Genomic DNA, 4,728 nt, shown 5'->3' with positions numbered 1-4,728 from the left:
GCGTACCTGGCTGCTTCGTAGACGTGTGTTTCTTGCGTATTCTCTAAATTGCGCGTTGATTGGCACGTTGTTTATGCGTATTTATGTTTTCCCGGAAGCTCGTACAAACTCTCTCCTACGCCAAAGGCGCATTTTGGTTCACTTGCACGCCGTATTATGCGCTGCTTTGTTTCCATTCTTTTGGTCCCGATAGTACATGTTGCGCGTAGAAGGTTAGAAGGAAATGATTGGGTTACAAAAGTGTGGGAAATGCAAGATCTGGTCCCAGCTTCAAGCTGGGTTATTGCCTCAGCATGCCCAGTTTGACATGCTGGCCATGCTGGTGGACTTCCACACCAGTTTAACCTGTTTAAATTAATACACAGGATAAACAAGCCAAGCTTTTCAGAAAAGCCAACTCGGCATCCAATTTAATTTTTTCGTACTTGGGGCCACCTCACATGAACTCAGATGCTACATACCCTCGGCGCTGACACAGTACTAACCGACACACAGACAGTGGTTCTCGGTGCTAAGCCAACAATGTTAATAAAACCAGATTGCTTATCTTTAAACAAGAAAAATACTGGACACACGCCAAAAACAGGCAGTAGCAAAAGAGAATACTACACGGATTAGAGAAGCGAACCTGGATCCCGCCAGTGATGGGGGCGAAGCGGCAACTTGCGTGGTTGGCAGAGGCGAGAAAATCCGTGCGGCTTGGATGACACTGGCGATACTCCTCGGCACCACCGTCATTCACGAGCACACAAACGATAGAAAACACAAAGCGAGGCCTCAATCGGGACGTCCGACATCTTCCCGCGCTGAACGGACTGCTGCTCGCTGTCTCCGCAAAACCCGCTTCGCTTGCACCGTCGTTCAAGTAGTCTGCAAACAACGCGCACACAGCCGTATCTTCAAAAAATCTGTCCAAGATAGCCAAACGCGTCTCAAATTCTCCGTTCCTACCACTCTCTCTCTCTGTATATATATATATTTTCTCGCACACAAAGGTAGCTTGCAGCGCGCATGGGGCGCCCGGTCGTCTACCAAAAACTAGAGGACAAAGAACAAGACGTGGCCTCGTTTCAGCCTAAGCCGACCATGGCGCACGCGCTCCCAGCAATGCCAGTTCGGCTATCTCCAGCCGACCTTGGCATGCGCGCTCCTAGCATGACCTGCTTGACCACCAGGGTTATTAGTTCGACCAGATTTGCAAGCTTGTCTTCCAGCATGACCAGCTTTCTCCCAGCTTGACCACATTAACTCCATGGAAAACTAGTTTGACCAATTAGGACCAGACTGGCTCCCAGATACTCCAGATTGAATCGAAAACCAGATTCTAGTTAGACCATGCTGGTTTTTACGTTAACCAGACTGACCAACTTAAATTCTAGCTTGCCCAGCTTAAACCAGCTTGATTACCAGTTAAACCAGTTTGACTGCCACATTGACCAGATTGACCAGCTTAATTACCAGCTTGGCCAGTTTGAATTTCATGCTGGTTTTTCCAATAGGGCCCCCCTTGCTTTTACTACTTGCCAAGCTTGTACTATTGCAAACCAAGCTTGTACTATTGCAAACTGTTACGAGTAATGAAAATCATGTATGCAGAACATATCCCAAGAACTAGGCAGATGATGCATAATACCACTGTGTCACCATGAGATTCAATAAATAAATACTTATCTTTCTTCAAACAACTATTCCGCAGGGCAACGACACTGGTGCCACCAGTGGGGTACTAGTATCTTCTAGTAGTCCTGAGCATCAGGACAATGGTGCTGTGGAGCCTGCCACAACAGGTCAAGGTGCTCGTAAGTACTTTCGGAAATCAGCGTGCATATAGAGGTTACAATTCTGTAATTTCTAATTGTAGCAGCGACAAACACCCTTGCTGTGGTAGCAGCTGCACCACCATTAGCTGCACCACCAGTAGCTGCACCACCAGTAGCTGCACCACCAGCAGCTGTACCACCAGCGACAGCCATTGCCATGGAGGAGGCAGTTACACCACCAGTATCTGCACTACCAGCAGCTGCACCACCAGCGACAGCCATTGCTGTGGAGGAGGCGGTTTCGCCAAGTCCGCTAAGCCCTGGAGCCACCAGCATCTCATCGGGATCCGATCTGACATACTCCCCAACTCGTGACGAAGATTTTGAGAGGCAAGCTGTTCTTGTTTACATTCCGTTTCGTTTCTAAATATTTTCTTGATTCTGCTGCAGCGATCAATACACATCAGGCCCACCAGAGGGGAGCGACAGTTCCTCATGTTTGAGAGCTGCCTTAGGGAGCTGTTCAGCACCTGCCAGGAGTGTTCAAGGCCCTGCAACACCACAATCACCCCCCTGGGCACACTGATCAAGATGAAAATGCATCTGCCCCCTGAATCACGAGCGGATATGGGGCAGTCAGCCTCTCATGAACGGGAGGGCAGCTGGAAACATCCTGCTGTCCAGCCGCCTGCTGTTCTCTGGATCAAATGTCACAAGCACCTTGAGGATGCTGCGCCACATGAACGTGGAGGTCTTCGGCGATCAGACCTTCTACACGTATCAGAAGAGCCTCCTGTTCCCTGCAATCGACGAAGTGAGCAATATTTCAAAGGGTCTTAGTTGCTTTCTGTTTTTTTTCTTAGTGGTGCTTAAATAGGTAGATCTGAAGGCAGAGAAGGGTGAAATCTTAGTTGAAAAATGACTAATGCATTTTAGTTTTGTAAACAAATACTGCAACATAGCCAGGGTTATGACTACTAAATATTTATTTACTTGTGTATTTAGAAGGTACTGAAATTACAAATAAGCAAGTTTTATTTTATTGTGCACACATAACCGTAACTTTGTAATGTTCACCTGGTTTGAACAGCAACAATCATTTACATTAACAGGTCTACCTGCAAGAACAACAGGATCTGGTCAGACAGCTGGAGGACCAGGATGTTGACATCACCAGCGATGGCAGATTCGACTCTCCTGAGTTCTCTGCCAAGTTCCTGACCTACACTGCACATGATCAGCAGATCAACAAAATCCTCCACTCCATCCAAGTCCAGCTAGGAGAGGTAAGAAACCTGATCTGAGCGAAAATATAAACACTGCTTTGCTGGTCGCATAACTCGATTAAAATATGCCACACCTCTGCTTGTAGTTGGAGCGAGCCATGGCAAGTGTCAACATGGAGAAGGAGGGCCTCATCAAGCTGCTGGAATTCTTCAAGGAGAAACGTACGTGCACTGAGTCAAGGCTCAGCAGCTACGCAGCAAATTCACCAACCTGACCTCACATTTAGTTTTATTATTGCAACTTTCTGGAATTATATGGTGCAGGTATCCTGTAAAATCCTTGAGCACTGACCGCCACCTTGCCATACGAAAACACATGGAGGTGCACGAACCTGGGACCGCCCACTACTTCGACATTTGGCACATCTCCAAAAGTAAGCAATTTTGATAAGCATTGCATTTAACCTACATTTTCAGGGAAATATGCTGCAGGTTGATCTCAGTTATCTCGTCAAATCTTAGGTGTGAAGAAAAAGCTGAACGCAGCACGAAAACGAGCTGGATGTCAACCGCTAGAAGGGTGGACGCAGGCGACCACCAACCACATGTACTGGTCTGCCATGGCTGCGGGAGGCAACAGGGAGCTGCTCGTCGAGATCTGGCTGAGCATGCAGAACCACGTCATGGACAAGCACACTGGTCACGGGGGGCAGATCACTGGGAACAAGCGCCTCCTGAAGGACCTGGCCCAGATGTCCCCCCCCCCCCCCCGGCCAGACATTCGCCCTGGAATCCTTCCACAGCGTCCTCATTGACTTCGCTCCCAAGTCCCGGGCATTCACTTCAGAGGGCATGCGGGCAAGGTAATATTATGATTAAGCTGCATTAATGTTTAATCAGTTTGCATATAATCGTTTATCACCTGAACCTACGACGACTTGACTTAGTCCTTTTCCCCAACGACTAGATATTGGTCTCTCAAAGTACAAGATAAACGGTCGAATGACAATTATTATTACAAACATCATCCCTAATAAAACACCATTTCACTGCAGGACTCGAGTGGCATTCTTGCATTTCAATGAGAACGCTGATCGCTGCCAAGTTGAGACGCAAGAGGGCAAGCGACGCTGGGCGGTGAAAACATCCAAAGCACGCAAGGGCCACCACACAGCTTGTCCCGTCAAGACAGCACCCACCTACAGTAAGTGTGGCATTCATTTTATGGTCGTTGACGTGCTCGGTCATTTAATAAAGTAAAAAAAACAACAAAAAAAACCTTCAATTCCAGGCTACGTTCACAAGCTCGCAGAGGAGGTGATCGCAATTAATAGTCGATGGCGGTGTCTTGCTACTGCGGCGAAGGCCAGCACAAACATCTTTCCGGCGCCCATGACTGCGGCCTTTGCCAGGCCTTTAAAGGAGGAGTTAGTGGAAGCACGGAGGTCCCGCTTCGGCCGTAGTCTCCAGTAAGGGCACTCTCTAAACTCATGTTTCATTTCCGCAGCCTGAACGAAGTATACCTGCCAGTTAAAATGAGCGTCCTAGTACATCAATGACTCTACTTTCACAGGACTCCCTGAACATCGCCATGCCCTCCATGCAGCCTGCCATCTCATCCTCAAAGCCAGTGGTAAGTGCGGCTGCAACAAAGCGATAATCGGCTTATAAATACGCAACCTTTTCTCTACAGAAATGCCCCGGGCAGTACAAAGTCAACTCATTCGTCCCGCAGTCTCGTC

At 48.1% G+C, this 4,728-nt stretch overlaps 1 pseudogene; it reads left to right on the top strand.

The window, feature by feature from the left end:
- Nucleotides 1–1,760: 1,760 nt before the first annotated feature.
- Nucleotides 1,761–4,459, top strand: LOC115310482 (annotated as a pseudogene).
- Nucleotides 4,460–4,728: the final 269 nt, after the last annotated feature.

The sequence above is a fragment of the Ixodes scapularis genome, unplaced genomic scaffold (genome assembly GCF_016920785.2).
Source record: "Ixodes scapularis isolate PalLabHiFi unplaced genomic scaffold, ASM1692078v2 PGA_scaffold5__190_contigs__length_132052651, whole genome shotgun sequence".
Lineage (NCBI taxonomy): Eukaryota > Metazoa > Arthropoda > Arachnida > Ixodida > Ixodidae > Ixodes > Ixodes scapularis.
Note: the sequence above shows the minus strand (reverse complement) of the source record. Positions and strands in the feature narration are given on the sequence as shown.